Genomic DNA, 20813 nt, shown 5'->3' with positions numbered 1-20813 from the left:
GAATAGTATTTTTGTGTACACACATATATAATGCCCTAAAAAAACATGGGGTGACATTGGCTCAGGTGGTAAGAGCAGTCGGCAGTCTGGCAGTCGGATGGTTGCCGGTTGAATCACACCCTGGGTGTGTTGAAGTGTCCCTGAACAGGACACCTAACCCCTAAATGCTCATGAGTGTGTGTGTGTGTGTGTGTGTGTGTGTGTGTGTGTTTGAATGGGTGAATGAGAAGCATCAATTGTACAGCGCTTTGGATAAAACATTACAAATTTATGACTCTTTTTCAAAATCAGTAGTGACTTCAGAATTAGAATGTTAATTTAATGTTCACCTAATATGGTGATCTTCCACCACAAAGGGTTAATTCAGCTCAAAGAGGAGTCAGTTTCATGTTGTTAACGTGGGGCAGAAATACACAGCTGTAATATCAGCTCCAGGGCATCGCTGTGGCCGATGTTTTGTCTCTCAAACTATTAATACTCGAGCATGAATCACCTTCCCTGCTGTCAGTCATTAAAAGCATGGTGAAAAAAAGCCTCTTCAACTACAGGTTCCTACATAAAAGGTCAGAGCTGGGTGAATCAGATTAAGCACACCAGATAACGGGTAGAAGACTTCATTAATTATTCATTCTTTTTTATATAAGGGTGCATGTTCGCAAATCAAAAGGCTGCTTTTTTTTCCGTGCCAATAAAGCGAAAAAAATATGTGTTAAAGGCATGTATGTGTTTCCTTTTTTCAGTTGCTAGCACACACCCACACACACGCACACATAACATTTCATGATGCCGTGTGATGGTTCAGCTCAGGCGATTAATATGAGCTCAAGAAAGTCTGTATCACCACATTCATCAGTTTTATCTATAAAGCTCTATTATATTTTTAACCGTTAAACGCTGTCTTACTGGTCTTCTGCCACGGGATTAAGACGGGCCTTGGGTGGTGATGGAGAGTGACACAGAAGAAAGAGAGACTGAACCTGTCCAGTAGGCCCGCAGCCGGGCTAATCTCTGTGCGGAGCGAGCCAGCCACATTAGGACGTGATCCCGGCCTGTCATGGGGGCTTAATTGTGACAGCCAGGTGCAAACAGCGTGTAATCTTGTTTGTCACCAACGGCGCTTTTATTTTTTACACCACTCGTCCTTGACGAGCCGTTTGGGGGCGGGAAGCCAGCTCGGGGTTCCGAGGTGGAGTCAGTGTGTGTGTGTGTGTGTGTATGTGTGTGCACGTGAGAGAGAGCACGTGTGTACCTGTGTGTGTGTGTGTGAGAGAGAGTGTGAGAGAGTTTGTGTGTGTTAGTTAGTGAGAGTGTGTGTTAGTGAGTGAGAGAGAGAGTATGTGTGTGCACGTGTGTGAGAGAGAGTGAGTGAGAGACAGATAAATAATAATTATTAATAATAATTATTATTATTATTATTGTTAGTAGTAGTATTAGTATTATTATTACTATTACTATTATTACTATTACTATTAGTACTTCTACTACTACTACTACTACTACTACCCTGACATAGTTTGATAATGACAAGAATGACTAGGCTGTTCATGTTGTAATGTATTCCTATATTTCTGTTTGTCCTGCGTGTGCTTTGGCAATATTTGTGAATATATGTATTTCATGCCAATAAAACATTTTCAATTTGTGTGTGAGAGAAAGAGAGAGAGACATTAGGAGGTAAAGCGGATGTCCCGATGAATGGCATGTCTGGTATATTGCTAAATGCTATTCCAGCCTTTTTCATCATGGACGACAGCAGCAATGACTTCATATAAGCAAATGAAGCATTAAATCGTTCTGCAGCCACAAAATTACAAGGCTCGTATCATCAGCAAATGATCGACATGCAGCTTTTCATTACTTTTTTTTATATTGTAGTTACAGGCACACGGTCAGATTTGTGAACCAATGGGAGGTACTCAGGGGACGTACCAAAACATTCGCGCCCTTGGGGTTTTGTCCAAATGCGCTTGACATTGGTTGCAGGTTTCCATCAATAGGCTACAAATACAAATACATCCTATTTGTAATCAAGTGTTTAACTTAAAATCATGCCGGTAAAGTGCCGGGACAATAAATTAATCCAACTGTCACAACTGTCAGTGACATTATGATGGTACGATTGTGGACATTTCTTCACTATGAAAAGAAAAGCATTATGGGAGACTGCCTATCTCGGCAATCAAAAAATGCAGAACAAGACTTTACAAATTGAAATCCCTTCGTATTCAGCATATGCAGCTATGCATTTAAACGATGAAATGCAAACTTTGAACCAGACTTCAACGCTATGTAGTTTGCAGTATATTTAGTTACATCCGCTTTACCTCCCTATAGAGAGAAACTGAAAGAGAGGGAGTGAGAGATGCAGAGATTAAGAGAGATAGAGAGCGAGCGAGTGTGTATGTGAGAAAGTGAGCATTAGAGCGAAGGAGGGAGAGACAGAAAGAGGGAGAGAAAGAGAATGCCTGTGCATGTGAGAGAAGAATGGGACAGAGAGAGAAAGGACGAGAGAGGGAGAGAAAGAGAGGGAGAGACGGAGAGGGAGTGAGAGAGTGTGTGCATGTGAGAGAGGGAGCATGAAAGCAAGACAGGGACACAGAGAGAGAGGATGAGAGAGGGAGAGAAAGGGAGGGAGAGACAGAAAGAGGGAGTGAGAGAGTATTTGCATGTGAGAAAGGGTGCATGAAATAGACTGGGACAGAGAGAGAGGATGAGAGAGGGAGTGAGAGAGAGAGAAGAGAGTGTGCATGTCAGAGAGGGAGGGAGAGATGTAACAAGAGGGAGTGAGAGAGTGCATGTGAGAGAGGGATCATGAAAGTGAGACAGGGACACAGAGAGAGGGAGAGAGGGAGAGACAGAGAGAGAGAGAGAGAGAGAGAGAGTCTGAGGGAGAGTGCGCACATGTGGGAGAGGGATCATGAAAGCCAGGCAGGGACAGAGAGAGGGAGAGGGAGAGAAAGGGAGGGAGAGACAGAAAGAGAGAGAGAGAGTCTGAGGGAGAGTGTGTACATGTGAGAGAGGGATCATGAAAGCCAGGCAGGGACAGAGAGAGGGAGAGGGAGAGAAAGGGAGGGAGAGACAGAAAGAGAGAGAGAGAGTCTGAGGGAGAGTGCGCACATGTGAGAGAGGGATCATGAAAGCGATGCAGGGACACAGAGAGGGAGAGGGAGAGAAAGGGAGGGAGAGACAGAAAGAGAGAGAGAGAGAGTCTGAGGGAGAGTGTGTACATGTGAGAGAGGGATCATGAAAGCCAGGCAGGGACAGAGAGAGGGAGAGGGAGAGAAAGGGAGGGAGAGACAGAAAGAGAGAGAGAGAGTCTGAGGGAGAGTGCGTACATGTGAGAGAGGGATCATGAAAGCGATGCAGGGACACAGAGAGGGAGAGGGAGCCTGCTGGGAGCTCTGCTGGCTGATGTCCTGCCCGGAGCAGCCCGAGGCCTGTGATGAGCACAGAGGGTGTGTGTCTGGAGCGCGCAGGCATCATTAATCAGTCAGCCCTGCCCCTGACAGCTGCCTGCCAGCCCCGCGTCACCCGCCGGGCTTCTGAGCAGCCGCTAGCGCCCTCGCCGCTCCGCTCGCCTGGGCAACCGCCACGGCGTCTGCCGTCCGACCCAGCGTGAGGGATCCTGCCGTGCACAAACTCTGCTGCTGCTGTCTCCTTCTCACCCATTCCTGCCGCCTTCAGCAGCTGATCTGTACTGCTCATCGCTACCGGCTCATCTGTGCTGCTGCTCATTACCCGTTTCTATGCTGTTCATCATTACCCGTTTCTATGCTGCTCATTAGTACCAGCTGATCTATACTGCTCATCAGTGCCGGTTTCTAGGCTGCTCATTAGTACCAGCTGATCTATACTGCTCATCAGTACCGGTTTATATGCTGCTCATTGGTACCAGCTGATCTATGCTGCTCATCATTACCGGCTCATCTATGCTGCTACTCATTACCGGTTTCTATACTGCTCATCAGTACCGGTTTCTATGCTCCTCATTAGAACCAGCTGATCTATACTGCTCATCAGTACCGGTTTCTATGCTGCTCATTAGTCCCAGCTGATCTATACTGCTCATCAGTACCGGTTTCTATGCTGTTCATTATTACCAGTTGATCTACAGTATGTTGTTAATTAGTACCAACTGATCTCTGCTGCTTATCATTACCAGTTCATCCGTACTGTTCATCATTACCAGCTGATCTATGCTGTTCATTGTTACCAGCTGATTTCTGCTGCTCACCATTACCAGATGATCTATGCTGCTCACCATTACAAGTTTCTATGCTGTTCATCATTACCAGTTGATCTCTGCTGCTTTTTGTTCCCAGGTGATCCATGCTGTTCATCATTACCAGCTGATCTCTGCTGCTTGTCTTTGGCTGTTGATCAAAAGTGGCTGATCAAAAGTGTTCCTCTGTAGCACCTGAGCTCTGGCTTTTCTGTGTAGCAGTTGATCTCTGCTATTCCGCTGAAGAGGCTGATCTCCATCATTTATGTGCAAAAGTTGATCTGTACTCTTTCTTCTGTGGTTGATCCTCGCAGCAGCTGAAGTTTTTTTGGGGTTCTAAATGGCATATCTGTGTCATATGCCTTTAGCGGCGGATTTTGGCTGCACTCGCTGATCTCTGGTGGTTTTCTCTAACTGCTGATCTATGCCGAGCTCGCACAGCTGCTGATCTCTGGTGGTTTTCTGCAACTGCTGATCTATGCCGAGCTTGCACTGCCGCTGATCTCTGGTGGTTTTCTGTAATTGCTGATCTATGCACAGCCGCTGATCTCTGGTGGTTTTCTGTAATGGCTGATCTATGCCGAGCTCACGCAGCAGCTGATCTCTGGTGGTTTTCTGTAACTGCTGATCTATGCACAGCGGCTGATCTCTGGTGGTTTTCTGTAACTGCTGATCTATGCACAGTGGCTGATCTCTGGTGGTTTTCTGTAACTGCTGATCTATGCCAAGCTCTCACGGCCGTCTGAGATATCAGAGGCAAATTGTACTCCCTCTCTTTTATTCCACCGCACCCCAGCTGCACACGCGGCAGAGGAGCCCGGACGGACTGCCCAGGGAACCCATCGCCCCACGTCTGGAGTCAGATACGGGGAGACCCCGGCCCTCACCTGCAGCCTTGGTTCCTGCTGTCTGTCGCCTGTCCGTCATTGTCCCATTGTTGTGTTTAATTGAGCGTGCGCTCCCTCTTTCTATTCCTCTCCCCCGGCGCTCTAACCGAACACCACTCCCCCCCCCCCACCCCGTCCGTGTGCTTGACCCTTCTCATTGTGGCATTGTTTAGGCAAAGCAGAGCCCCTCGCTGGGAAGCTGCCTAGCCACCGCAGAAGACTCCCAGAGCGGATTAACAAGCCAGCCTTTGTACCTGAAATGTTACGCCATTGTTCAGTCTTGCTCGGCGATGAATGAGGAACACGTCCTCTGGTGAATCCGAGCCTCAAAAGCGCCTCCTTCGACGAAACAATGAGCCCAATAAAAGGGCCCGTGTTGATCTAGCGCGTTCCGTGAAAGGAGAACAACTTCTCCGCGGAAGACAGACGTGCACATTTACAGAAAGAAGAATGCGCATCTTTGAAAACAGATAAAAAGCATATGGGGATTAATATCTAATTGCAACCATGAGCGCAAATCTCATGTTCCAATTCATTTCACTCCCTGACATTAAATGTGACATCGCAGGGGGTTAGGAGGCACGGCTTTATTTCATTTGCGGCTGCTTGCCGCAAGTCATCCATCACTAAACATAATGACCTTTTTAATGAAGTCCCCGGCATTATCAGAGGACTGCCGCGGATACTCCTTTAATGAATTGTTTGGGTAACTCTTTTTTTCCCCCTTTCTTTTCCGGAGCTTTTTTGTGCATGGCTGCTCCTGATGAAAGAGCAGGCAGGTACTCTCGGCCATTCGCATCGACTTCTTCGGCTCCCACAACCCTCAGCGTCCTCAATTATTAATGTCATGGCATTTATCACTGTGTTCGTTCCGAGTGTTTTCAGACTGCTCCTCTGCTCCCTGGAAACAGGCTGTCTCTGCGGCGCATAACGTGAGCCTGGCGGGTCGGTTCCTTCTGTTCTTATTAGTACAAGGGTGTATCGAGCGTTACACGTCTACCTCGGGGTGCGTGCGGCTTAGCACAGGAATTAGGTGAGCACCTTCTGAAGTTGAGAAGGGGGATGTTGATGGACAGGATGCCAGCCGTCCCCAAGGACATTTCAAGCATTCCGGCATGTTCTCGTGTCTTTTGGATAGGGCACTGAACGGCGTAGTTAGGATGGAGCAGTTACCTATTATATTACTTTACATGTCATTTAGCTGACGCTTTTATATAAAGTGACTTACAGTTCATTAAAATAAGTAGGAGACAGTCCTCCCTGGAGAAATGTGGGGTTAAGGGCCTTGCTCAAGGGCCCCACTGGTATTTTGCACTGTAGCCCAAACTGAAGTCTTTAACTAATGTCAAACTCTAATTAAACCATCACAGCATTTGAAAGATTAAATGTGAAAGATACACTGCATAGATCCGGTCTGGTACTTGAGAAGATATTGGTCAATATCAGAAACCCCACTTCTGAATTATGTACTGTAATTCATGTGATAGCAGTTGTAAATTCCTACTGAATATTGATTTGGAGTTCTCTTATTTTATTCCTGAAATAAGATGTTTAAAATGTACAGGTTATATCCAGTAGAGTTACATGGAGATTTAAAAACATCCTCCCAAGATCCTCTCTTATCTCATCGGACTGAGGTAGGATTTTATATTGCACAAGCACATCTTGTTCAGGGGTTCCTAGCATACATCACCCATCTTTCCCTGACTAAAGCATCCAAGGATATCTAACCAATCCATCTTAAGATTATATGAAAGTTAAACTGAGATATTAAAGTTGCACTCAACTTACACTCTGAAACTTACACTGGTTCTGTCATGTTGCAGCCTGTGTGACAATAGCCTTGATATTTGTAACAGTTCCAAAATCATTTGCCCACTAGATTCCATAACATTGAAATATTGTTTGGATAATACAAAATGTTTTCATTGCTGTTGTGTTATGTTTGTTCTGTTTTCTACACTCAGCTGGGACTATCATGGATGGCTTTGTACAGCACAAGTTCTAGAAGGTTCATTTGAAGTCACACCACACCACCCTAAATACTAGACAGCATAATAAGACAGAATGTTATGACTGAGTTACATTTTGACCTGTCTGCAATGAATTAACAAACTGTCTCTGTCGGTCTGTTCTATAACCAAAAGAGAAAAATGAACAACTATGGTGTTAAACTATCTTATGCCCTTATGGCAGAATAGGATTTGTCAGTAAGGATGTTTCTGTAATGTGGCGCCTGGTCTGCAGCAGCTTGAGTAGGCTTAAAGGGCGCTAGTGTGCCAACAGTAGCCTCTTACACCAGGTGCGAACAATATAACTCTGGCTGGGCGCCAGTGCTAGCCTGGCGGTAAGTGATCTGGCATGGTATTGAAATATTCATCATATGATCTTCGTGACACACTGACAACTTAACCAGCTGGATGAGTTCCTCTGACTAACTGTGTGGAGTCTCAGTTTAATTTACATTGTCACAATAAGAATAAGGTGGCATCTTGTTTGTTAAACCTTGGAGGGAAGATTAGATTCCAAGTACTGTCATCCAGCTGCGGCCAAAACAAGACATCGGTTTAGCATAATGATGGTTTTTTGATACACAAAATATATATTTTTTTGCAGGTACCTAGAAACACAACAGCAGTATGAAGCCAAAGTATAATTCCCCCACCCAAGGTGACAAGTGTGAAAAATGTTGACTTTTTTCACTCTGCTTTGCTGCAGTCATTCCCAAAGTGAGAATAAAAAGCACTCACTTCTATGTGTTATAGCCTGCAATTTACATTTTTATTTGGTCTTACACGTTCCAACCAAGTGCAGAAAGACAATAACAATGTTTTTGTAGGGGGAAATGAGGGGGTGTAATCTTAAAAGTTATTATTTATTAAGTACAATGAGTGAAGAGGTTTTTGTTGTTGTTTCCTGAAATCGGTAGCAGTAAAAGTAGGTTTCTGCTTTCTGCATACACAGTTTAATACAATCTTAATTTTATGGCATATATTAATCAACCGTCAAAATCTTCCACTGTTCTTGTAATTACATTATCTTGTACAGAATATGCTTATGAGATGGGAGGTGATTAATATATGCCATACCAAGATACCAACCCAAGCAATTGAGTGAAAAGCCATAGTAAGTCTGTAATTTGGGTTCTCTAAAAGAAGTTACTTGTTTCTGGGTAGAATCTAACTTAATTCTTAGATTTTGGTGATGGTGAGAAGCCAATGCTAGAACTTTAGAAGAGGCTAATTAATCGAGAAAGGAATAGTTAGTGCCACTCTTATGCCTACACTTTTGCTTTGGTCCGGTTCGTAGAAACCTCACTTGTGAGACTAATAACCTTGTGGTAGGTACTATAGAGCCTATGTGTCAACCCAGTTTCCACAGAGGCTCTTAGCCAATCAGTTCATGATTCATGTGCAATTAACAATCCAGTTGGAAGCAATGTTTCAAATCAACTCTTATCAACCGGCAAGATAAGATTAGATAATGTGCTAGTACCAAGCAGATTGTAGGATTTTTTTTAGCAGAATGCAGCACAAACTGTAAATTCCATTCCAAGCACGCTAGAGGCACACAATCTGGGGTCACGAATTGTGAGGCAGAAGACTGAAAAAAGTATTTATCTAGATATATTGCAACTCTCTAACATTGCCACATTGACTCTTGTCTCATTCCTCTCGTGTAGAGTGTAATATAAGGGTGCTGCTTAACGCTCTTGTTTATATGAGTCATACTGTATGTTTGTGTATGATAATATATAGAAATTTGATTAAACGTGAAGCGGATGCATCCAGCAGTATGTATGCTATGCAAACACAGCCGTTCTCATTCAGTAAATATCTTAGTGTTTTTCCTCTCTTTTCTTCACAAGACAACAGAAGGTGTCATGCTGGAAACTTCAGGAAATGTGCCATTAATTAATTTAAGAACGTTTCATACGAAATTGCCTGGAAAGGCAGAGGAGCCTGGAGCAGGGTAATAAAATAAGAGAGACCATCGGCTTCCAGATCGGCGGACCAGGTTTTATTCCTGTCCCAGGTGCCTTGGGAGCGATCCAGAGGCACAGTGGGGGTCCGCCCAGGCCTTAGAACCGTGAGAGACAAGCCGAGATGTCCTCAATTCATCTGTGACGGCTAGAGCTGTGGAGCCGGCTTCAACAGCTCCCTGTGATCTCTATGGCTGTCCTCACCAGAACTTTCCTGGGCTCGGTCCGAGGAAACGGCCTCCTGTACCAATCATACTTTAGACAAGGCTAATCAGGGACCTGCTATTTCCCCCATCCGGTCAGTCTGTCGGCAGCTCCCTGGCTTTTGAGCCTGGTCCACAGCAGAGAAGGTTAATGAACTTCAATAGCATCTTCAGCTACACTGTTTCGAAGTCTCTGCTGTGTCTTAATATCTTTTTTAGAGCGCAGAAGCCAGATGAACAAAGCACTTCACATTTGGAAAAAGGCCAGCCTTCTCCTTTCTGTCTTTTGAAGAGTCTTCTTTTTTTTTTTTGTTACACTAGCTTATAGGTCTCTCCATAGACAGGCACTACAGAGCCGATGGTCTCACAGTAAGTCATGCATCTTAATTTGACTAAACAAGCACTTTGAGTTCATGCATGGAAATTTAGCACGGTCTGAACTTTTTTGGTGCATGGAGCAACTTGTTCTGGGTCGTTGTACCCAACGCTCTTGCTCTGATATTCTACCTGCTCCATGAACAAATCACATATTTATTATTAAAAAACTGAAATTCCACTGAATAATTTATTGGAGTTTTTAAGTGTGTGTTCAGATATATCCTCCTGAGACCCAGAATAAAAACGCTAAAGTATGTTTTGACATAGTAATATAAGTGTCATGGATGACAAAAACATTGCTGTGAAAATATTAATATATATTTTTTGCCCTTTGTAGTATAGGTTTCTGTGTAGTACTGTAGAATATAAGGTTTTTGAAATTAAGATCAGATACTCATGTACAAAATTAATTGTCAGGTCTTTGGTGGATATTCTTGGATGACAAGTTGATTCCAGACTTCAAATATGAAATCACCAACTTCCAACATACCACCCTTCACTGTTTCATAATTCACTGTACACTCACTACTTACTCCTCCCGTTCCGTGCCAAAATATCTGTATCTTCCAGGATACAACAGCCATTTATGGGTGAACAATTTAGATATGTTTATATTTGTTACATAAAGTAAGCACGGTCGGTATCCACACATTAGATTATCAAGGTAAAGAATGAGCCAGTGATACTGAAGCTTCTGTGCCTCTGTGACTGCGGGCACTGCAGGAATGAGCAGAGCAGAGAGAAGATGGCCGACCGCTAGCTTCACTGGGGAGGGGGGAGGTGGAAGGGAGGTGGAGGTGGAGGGGGTGGTGAGGGTCTGAAGAAAAGAGGATGAGTGAGGTGAAAATGAAGAGGCCTGGCTCTGGTGTAATGAGAGCTGCAGGGAGCTGGCCAGGCAGAAGGACATATGGATGGGCTGAAGACCTGATGATGAGCATCATTTAAAAAGACCCTACTGTGAATAAGATGAACAGAGGATTGCGATCGCACCATTGAGCTACACCTACTGTGGTTCCAGGAACACCTTTATGCACTCCTGGTTTCTGGCAAATATACGCCTAATGAGTTCTTTATTTTTCTTCTTTTTTTGTGATTCAGCAGGTGGTATCTGTTCGATTTTGGGTTTAGTGTGGGGAACAGAAGTTTGAGGACTACTACCAAGTTTTGGTAGTTTTCATTATTTATCAAGGAATAATGGAATTACTGAACAGTACTCACACTTCTTATTCAAAGATACATAATTGAGAACAGGGGGAGCTCGCTGGGTGCAATTCCCACCACAGTCACCAGACCTGAACTCGATCGAATGTCTGTGGGCACAGTTGAGGGAAAAGGCCAAACATCATGCAATGTCAGCAGATCATCTGCAGGAGGTATTGAGAAAGTGCTGGGATGAAATGGAAGATGAGGTGTTGCATAAGCTGGTGGAATCAATGGCAAGCAGCATGAAGGCAGTAACCAAGGTGAGGCGGATTCACCAAATAATAACAACAATCTGGGGTCAAGTATTTGTCTAGATATATCGCAGCTCTTGAACATGGGGAGCTCATGAGGAAGGCCTTCCCACCAAGCAGTAACAACGTTTGACCTCCAATAAATACCAACACACTTATTGTGACATACCATTAAAAAATGATGTGTTCTTGAAAGAAAAGTATAAACAGAGTATCATTATCATATTAGCCCTAGATAAATAATGAAAACAATAAGTTATTGGTAGACCTCAGACTTTTGGTCCCCACTGTACATAGTAATTGAAACAGAAGTACATCTGCTGCTTGTTTCGAACCACAGCTGGCTGTTTCACAGGAGACCACAGGAGACACAATTAGCCCGCCAAGCTAAAGACCAAGGTCCCTCGCCAAGAGAATTTATCAAACTCCCACTACTTCGCCAGGGGTGAGGTCACATTCTCTAGGGGACATTCAGTCACATGTTCAAGTCTGGGTACTTCATCTGTACTTTAGTGTTTTAAAACTGTCAGGAGAATATACTTACATTATGTAGTCTCTTTGGCACCTCGAGAAGTAGCATTCAAAACACGGCCACATCTCCATCACAGGGAATTGCACATGCCTCCCTTGTTTTTGTGTTCGATTGTGTTTGCGCGCTGTGTTGGTTTGCCTCTAAATGTGTGTGTGTGTTCAGCCGCTGTGCCTAAAGTCAAGTTTGTGTTCCCTTTGCTTTAGTCTGTGCACAGCTCTCTCAAGGCCCAGGGTCACGCTCTTGTTAATCTGGGACAGGAAATCAATTAAACTCATCAGATCTGCAATCAATATGCACTGAAGTAGCTGTTCATTTTTATACATTTACACCGCTTTCAAAAGGCCATCCTACGTGCCAGCGCAAGCATCCTTTTTAAAACCCAGCGAAGAAAATGGCTGATTAGTTTTGCTAACAGCCAGTGATGAACAGAGTCTGTGAAAATACTGAATACATTATGCTGAATGTTAGCTCTCATCCAATCAGATAGGCATTAGAAATTAAATTGTTTTTAAACTGTTTATTGACATCTGTCCATGTGCGCCTTTTATTAAGTGACACACATGCAGTCGGGGGAAAGTGTGATAACGAACCTGATTTATTTATTTATTCATTTATTTATTTGGTTTCTGTGAGCCCTTACCCCTCGGTGCATCAGTGCACTTTAGGCATACACTGCATTAAATAATGGATTCAACATACATTTTTTTTTTGTATATATTACATGTATGTTATATATGTATATATGTAAGTTTCAGACTTTTTCTGATGCCCATCGTTAATAAAAGAAGTGGTGGTCATATGCACGCAGCGCATACATTGATAACCAGACCAGCTAGTTGCATCAGCAAATAGAACATTGTACATTTTGAAAATGGCCAAACACTTTTCTCAGTGACTCATAACAGTTTAGCGATGAAATAGCTGGCTACAGTTAAAGCTAACCACTGCTTGCAAATGTGTTCCAACTGACATTTCTTCATTTATGAAAATTGCATAACTTGACAATCAATACTCCCTTCCCCTATCCCTGCCAACAATATTTTTGTGGCTTGTATAACAGCCAGACAGGCAGAGACTCAGTCGATAGCCCATCGGAATAATTCCTCCCGGCTTCGCCACGTTGTGAACCACCACTCATATAGATGAGTACAATCAGAAGAAGTGGTGGACGAAACATAAGTTGTGAAATTGGATTTAAACCTTCGCTGTGGCAAAATGACCAAAGGGCATAATTGACTTTTTTCTTTGATTTTTCCATCCCACACTGTCTTGTCTTATTCATACAATTATTTTATGAGTAGTGAAAAGTCCATGTATCCGATCATTGCATTTGTGCCTAACCGCCATCAACGGGTTATGGGAGTTAATGACGGCAGGCGCACTCTTCTTCTGTGTGGAAGTCTTATGCTGGCTAGCAATCCGTCATTGTTGTTTACTTTTATATCCGTCCAGTTATTAAGATACGGCCAATTAATGTGATGCATTGCCGTAATTAGTTATGTTTAAGCTTTGTATTGACATACAGGTGTATTGTGAATATTAAAATGAAAATTGCGCGTGCATGTCAAAGCATGTGTTCTAAAATATTTCCTGAGCCTTGAAAAGTGCAACATTCAGTACACAGCTGTTTTACTACTATTTTATACAAAAAAAATTAACTTTTTTTCAGTGGGTTCTATCAATATGCAGAGTGCTTTGACTAGTTTTGAAGCTGCCTTCCTATGATTTAATTATGAGTCACACATCGAAATGAATTAAATTACTATGAGCCGATTGGCGGCTCACCAGCTGGGACTTGCGTGTTAGATCCACTGTGATTTTAAATGGAATTAAGTCCTGCTGGAAGGCTTGACAGTCTGAATTGCGCAGACATTTGTCAGAGACTTAGACACATTGGGAGAGTTCACTCTGCGGCGGTTCAACTCCCGGTTAGCACAAAATGCGCCCGTTATTTTTTAGAGCCTTTGTGTTGCGTTGAAAACTCAAGGAATGTCATTACGCGTGTAAATTAGCGAATAATGAAATGTGAATTCGCCGCTGACTGTTGCGCTGTCTGCCACCGCAGAGTTTGTTGTCTGGGTCCTTGCATGCTGTTCGCTAAAAGAGGAAGCTAATAGCGAGCTGTGTCTCTGTAATTCTACACAAATTTCTCGATAAATGTCAGCGTACGGATGAAGCCGACAAGCAGAGAGCTCTCTGTTGGGTCCCTTCTAAACTTAATGCTGAATGACTTGCTGATTTTCTAACAATGGCTCCTTAACCTCTGAGATGACACATCACTGATACATCCCCATTGTGCTGTCTTCGCCCAAGTCGTCACATTGTTTGACGTGCATTGGAACAGACACTTTCACTTTAATCACGGCTTCTATAATGAGCTGTTCGCAATCTGTGAAGTGCTCCTCAATTTATAAAAAAAAATGAAACCATCGCGGGAGTTTCAGTGTTCTTAAGTTGGACAACTTTTCACAAGAACAGAGCCATGCTAGTCCTATGGGAATAGATCGGACATTGCCAGTCCCTCCCACCGATCAACTGCAAGAGCAACAACGCAAAGCTGCCCCCCCTTGCCGCCAGTTGTCCAATTACTTTTGGTCTCCTAAAATGCAGGGGCTTTTGGGGTGAGCGAGTACGGCATTACCTGTATCTGTATCTGTTCAACCAACTGTATTATCTGTACCCGTATCGGTATTCCTAAATGGACGTGGTTTAAACCAGAAGTGGGCGGAGCCTTGTCTACGTTTTGTATGATAACTTCCCATTCCTATAGGGCCAGGCCATTCGGAGATTTGCCCTTTGACAAAATCAGTGAATCAATGAATTATTTACCTCTGAAAGTTGTATGCTGTATGTTGTTCCTACATCGCCCAATGTCAATACTCAAATTAAAGGTGATAGTCTGCACTTTATCCTCATATTCATTGTTTCATTTAAAATCCTATGTGCTGGAGAACTCAGCCGAAAGAACAGAAACCGTACTGCTGTCTAAAAACTTACGCACTTCACTGTATACATACAGCATGTAGTCAGCTCCAGAATTATTGGCACCCTTTTTACCAACGTACAGTAAACAAACAAGCCAGAGCAAAATATTTTGTACATGTGTGCGTAATGGTGAGAGTTAGCAACTGTATCTGCAATCTGCATGCTCACAGCCAATATTATTAAAAGGCTTGCTTTATTCTAAATCAGAAAGCACCTTGCCTGCTCAATTCGATTTAAGGGTAGCCTAACTAATTAGTAAAGTAGTTTATAAACTCTAATTTTATATAAAAACTCATTTGTTTACTGTGTAAGGTGTTCAATATGTTTCGGTTTTGTTCATTTTTTAAAAACTGCAGTGTTGTGTGGAATCCTTGTTCACATCATCATCGGTGCTGTCTAATTTCAAATGGTAAAGTTGGCTACTTAATAGCCTAAAGTAGTAGTAGTAGTCACTGTATTTACGGATTTACAGATTCACAGATTAACCAGATAAAGATGTATTGGAGATTTGCCTGCCTTTGAGCGCAAAACTGTTGTAGTTGTGCTTCTGGTGCTGGTCAGAACATTGTGAGCTCACACAGTCTTCATGATTGCCACTCTTAAAGCTGAATACCCCTATTTACCAACACAGTGCACCCAATGAAATAGATACATAAAATGTGCCAATTATGCAATCATCACGGATATTGATCCAATTGCTCGTACAACACTTGTGCTCTGAAAAATATCATTAAATAAACCAAGTACTCGGTTCACCCCTAGAGGGATTATTGATAAATAGGGTGGTCACACTTTACAATAAGGTTAATGAATTGGCATTAACCAGTGTAGTTGTAACATGAATTAATGATAGACAGATACATTAATTAAGCATGGAATTAACTTTTCATTAGTTCATTCATTTGTTAACAACGAACATATTTGTTACATGATATTTATAGATCAGCAAACTATGGAATGGACTTATAATTAGCTAACCATAACAAATACATTAACTATATTTTCCATTCCAATATGAATAGGCAATAACTAATGTAGTTGTTAACATGAATTAATTATGTACAAATACATGAAAAGAGTTGTCCAAATACACCTTAAAGTGTTAACAATCGGGCAGTAGTTCCTGCAAGGATCTCTGGATATGGGTATTGGTAATTACCCTTAAATTAAATTTAAGCTGGTAGTGTTTACTTTTACTCCATATTCGTTGTTTCATTTCAAATCCAATGAGTTAGAAATGAGAGTCAAGACAAAAACTTGCTGTCCAAATTAAAGGCCATTTTCTATGTAGGCCTTTCTCTGACTGAGTACAGGCTTGTCTCCAGTACAGACTGAATTCTTCATGGTTGCACCAAAGTGCTTTAGAATCTAAATTTTGTCCATATTTTTGGCCACAACTTCATACTGTGAACTGTCCATCACACCTCATCCCAAACATGCTCTGTTAGATTCAGACCTGGGGACTGTGCCTGGGGACTGTGCCAGCCGCTGGTACAAACTGAAGTAATTGTCTTGTTCATGAAACCAGCCTGAGATGATGCTTGCTCTGTGACATGGTGCATTATCCTGCTGCGGCTGTCAATTTTACAAAGAGTAGATGGTGGCCATGACGGGATGCACGCGGTTAGCAGGAAGGCTTAGCTCTGCCACCTCCCTGCACTGTTGACAGGGCAGGATGGATCCGTGGATTCACGCTGTTTGCTCTAAATTCTGGCCCTGCCATCTGCGTGTCACAGCAGAAATCGAGATTTGTCAGAGCAGGCTTCATTTATCTTCAATCATCTAGCTTTGGTGGATATGTGCCCACTCTTGCCCGTTCATAGCTGACAGAAGTGGAACACTGCACTAGCCCATCCGCTTCAAGGTTCGACAAATTGCACATTCAGAGATGTCCTTCTGCCCAATAATGTTGTTAAAAGCTGATTTCTTCAGCATTTGTGGCCTTTCTGTTAGCTGGAAGGAACATGCCCATTCTCCTCTGACCTCTCTCATTAACAAGGTGTTCTTGCCCACGCAACTGCCACTCGCTGAATGGTTTTTTTGTTGCTCGCACCATTATCTGTAAACTCTTGGGATTGTACGAGTGGAAGTCGCAGCTGTTCCTGGGATGCTAGAACCAGTATGTCTCACACCAAGAATAATATCATGGTCAAACTCACTTAGATAACACTAAGAGCATGTGTTTCTAAGGTTCAGTTGAACAGCAACTAAACCTCTTCATCATATCTACATGTTTTATTTATTGAGTCACAGGCTATATTGTGTAGAAAGCTATAGCATCAATGGGCAGGTGTACTTAATGAAGTGCATGAAACAGCCCCATAGCCACAGAATCTCCCCCATTTGTGATTCTGGAGGCTCCAGAATTTGCTGAATTTGAGCAAAGGCTGCATCTTGGTGGCAAATGGAATGATTGAGTCAGGGAGCCATTTTGAACAAATGGATACTAAGTAGATTTAACCTGTTGGATTATGGGTCTTTTTTCCCCCCTTCCTCCTCAGCTGTCCGGAACCCCCGCTCCTCTCCCCCCTCGCTCGCCCAACCCCCTCTCCGCACACATTAGAGAGAGTGCCTTGATGATTGGTGTGAACACCCACAGGGGATGGGGATTAGGTAGGGCATATTTGCAGCATCACATGAAGTTCCATTTCACGGTTGGGTAACCTGGCTCAAAGTAATAGCAGAGGCCATGGATGTGATGAAGTGGCATACCCGCTAACTTTCATTACGCTTTCCTAACCTTGTCCCGTCGGCCAATTAATGTAACTCTACCAAGGCCGCATACCTTAAATCAGTTTTCGTCTCCCGTGGGTAAATTTCACACGATTAAATTGGGCTAGGGGGATTCAAGTATCGGGGGAAAAAAAAGTGGGTGATAAATAACTCATTCATCACTAAACAATGAATTAGACATTAAACCCAATGAAGAAAGACAGTGATAGATAGTGTTTCACGAACGCATGTTTGCGTTTTAGCTGATTACTTACGACGGGTGATTTGGTTGACGGATTTTCTCAAATGATTTATTTTAACATATGTGTGCATACATTACCAGCGTTTACGTCGCTTGTTTTATGTACTTTGTTATTCATATATTTTGTGCTTGCATTTTAATCAGAGACGAGTTAAGAAAGAAAAGTATGTCCTGTTTCAGTTGGGGTTGCTCATTAGGATTTTAGTGCCACCCAGTGTACAGAATCAGAATACCCCTTTTAATGAGCGATCGGATTTCATCATCAAACCAAAGGCTCTTCACAAAGGCAAGGATTGATTGGCATCTGTTTTCAAATCCCCTCGCTGCTACCAACCAGTCAGGTGTATTGTAATGTAAAGTGACAGTGGCAATATGTTTTTATTCTTCAAGGATCACATTTCCCAAATGTATCCTGAAAGTACAGTCATGTTTTCTAAGCGAAAAGGTACAAATTAATTATATTGCTGGCTAGAGGTATGATTGTATGTACCGCCCTAGCAACAAGCATTTATACCTTTTTGGCCACTTTCCTACCTTTTTTCTGACAGTGTAATCACCCACTACCAAAGGTCTCAAAATTATTATTTTTATTTTTTGTTTGTGTTAGTTCACTTCAGTATGCTTTACAGAGATATGTCGATCCAGACATAATTATAATTATTTGACTGCACAATCTGTTTTTGTAGTAGTCGAAAGCAATCTGGATTATCCCAGATAATAGTTTGTATTCGTTGTAATGAGGTTTGAAGTGTATTACTGCTTGTTATTGAAATTGTCAATGATCCAGAACAGGCTCGAAATAATCAGACAATGAGATAATCTTTTTTTATCTGTTTTTTTTTGTCAATCAATTTGGATATTTCAGTTCCTTGTAGTGTATATATAGACGTTAGGGTGTCTACAATTACATTTTAAAGGCAGCAAAGGTAGAAGCACGAGTGTGATTCCCACCCCTTTTCTTCTTTTATGATATTCGCGATATTTCTTTATTGCCTGAAGAGAATCTCTTTTGTTTTTCTCAGGGAAACATTATTACCTCGTCTCCCCCTAATGAGAGAGTTTGCCGTTGTTTGGCAGAGTCCTCAGCCCCCTCTCCCTCTAGTACTTCCACTTTCCTTTATTTTCTCCGTATCTTCATTTTGTGTTTTTCGGTGTTTTTTTGCCGTTCCCTCTCGGAGAGCTGAGGGACCCAGGAGGAGCCATTTTGCCGAGCCGCTGCCACGGCCACGGAGAAGAGATGAAACAAAAGGTCTCCGCTGAGGTATCGGCTTCGCTCACGGACTGTTTAGCGACTCCAGAGAGATGAAGGAGCGCAAAAAAGAAATCTGTCCTTGATTAACACGGCCAATAAACGGAGCCTTCCCACTCAACGGGGCTGTTCGGGGCCGTGGTCTAGCTGGTCTGTGTGGGCCTGTGTTGCTCCGTCCTGGCTCAGGCAGAGCAAACAGAGATAGAGCCTGGAGGTATGGACGTGGAGATGGACTCGCACGTGCTGTAATAATCTTCGACACATGAGCCCATTTGCTGGAGATTGGGTTGTTGGCAGCTAGCGCGGCCTTCTTGTCGACACGCTCGGTTCCAAGAGCGAGTCAGTCTGCCTTTTCTTCACAAAGCCTGCCCTGCTGCTACCTGGTTCTAACTGGCAATTGGGGCACGTGTCTGTCCTGGTGTTGGCCAAGACAGAGAGCTTGGGGAGGCAGCCAGGGACTCCAGCACAGAAGTCCTCTGTAGTTCCAAGGCCTCTATGCATCTTGCTGTCAGGAGCTGGGTGATGAATGTGTGCAATGGAAAACTACCCTTCCTCCTTCATGAAGCCCGGGTGTGAATATGGGTACTGAACAGGCAGGAGGCAGGGCTGCCCACTGCTGGAGATGGAGGGAGTGCGCGCCAGTTCAGGGTCTGGGGTCAGGACAATGTCCCCAAATATCACAAGATTTTGTGGGCTGTCTAAATTCCAGTGGTGACGGTTCCTATGTGTTTATGTGTATATATGTGTTTGTTCTTTTGTGTCTGGGTGTTTATGTGTATGCATGTATGGATGTGTTCCTGTGTGTTTTTTATGTGTGTGTGTGTGTGTATGTGTGTGTTTTTGTGTTTGTTTTTCTGTGTCTGTGTGTGTGTATGTGAGTGCATGCATGCATGTGTGTTCATGTGTATTTGTGTAAAGGCGTGCCTGTATGTGTGTGTGTGTGTGTGTGTGTGTGTATGTCCAACAGGACCGAAGGAGAGATGGAAATCATTGTGCTAGGGATTTCGCCTTTATGTATTTTACATCGAGGTGAGAGGCTCTGTCTTCATTTGCTTGTCAAGCCATTGGCCTTGCGTGATAAACATCATGCATATATTTAACATGCAGTGATATATTTGAACAGAACAACACGCCGACTGTCAGATGCCATTGCGTTCCTCTACCTCTAAGACGAGGAATTTAAAACGAGCGCTGGGCAAATATGAATGATGACAAAAAACAGATTGCAAATGTCAACACGCCGTTCCACTTCGGCTGTGAGCGAAATGGAAACACTGTGGGCAAGTGCCTCACATCAGGCCTGTTTCCACAACCCGAAACTGGTAAACTACGATGTCCACATATTACTGCTCAAATTGAGCGCAAAATGACCGTAACACCCGGTATTTTACTCCTGCCTCGTAGACGTAGCATCGTCACAGCTGAGGCCGTTTAGCATTTGGATGGGAGTCCTGCATGGAAGCGAAGTTGTTGCTGGAAGCGGGAAGTTTAGAGCGAGAGAGACCGAGAGAGGAAAACCAATGTGCGCTTTGTGCGGTTTTTGGGGACGCGGCGCCGTAGAAGACGCAATCATTTCATGAGATGATACAACCAGGTTCCGCCTCGCTGTGGCCGTTTCAACTCCCGCTGCACCGGAGAGAGCCCTGCAACTGTAAACTATGTTTATTGCAAAACATTAAAAAATAAATATGTGAATAAACACTGAACCCAAGCCATAGAATGAGTGTCAGATACGCAGCAGTGGTCTCATTATGTGCTGGATTACAGGGCCTGCCGAAAGAACATAATTTAAATAAGTTTGGCTGAGCCGGTTCGAATGTTATCACTAGATTGAATGGCAGTTATCAGTGATTGTCAGCCCCATACTGTATATCCATTACATTAATGGCATTTGGCTGACGCTCTTATCCAGAGCGACGTACAGTTGATTCGACTAAGCAGGAGACA

The 20813-nt window shown here is 43.2% G+C and overlaps 1 pseudogene; it reads left to right on the top strand.

Moving 5' to 3' along the window:
* The first annotated feature begins 3442 nt into the window (after nt 1-3442).
* On the top strand, nt 3443-19389 carry LOC133133358 (uncharacterized; annotated as a pseudogene).
* The last annotated feature ends 1424 nt before the right edge of the window (nt 19390-20813 follow it).

This window comes from Conger conger, chromosome 7 (assembly GCF_963514075.1).
Source record: "Conger conger chromosome 7, fConCon1.1, whole genome shotgun sequence".
Taxonomy (NCBI): Eukaryota; Metazoa; Chordata; class Actinopteri; order Anguilliformes; family Congridae; genus Conger; species Conger conger.
This window is presented reverse-complemented; position numbering and strand designations above follow the sequence as displayed.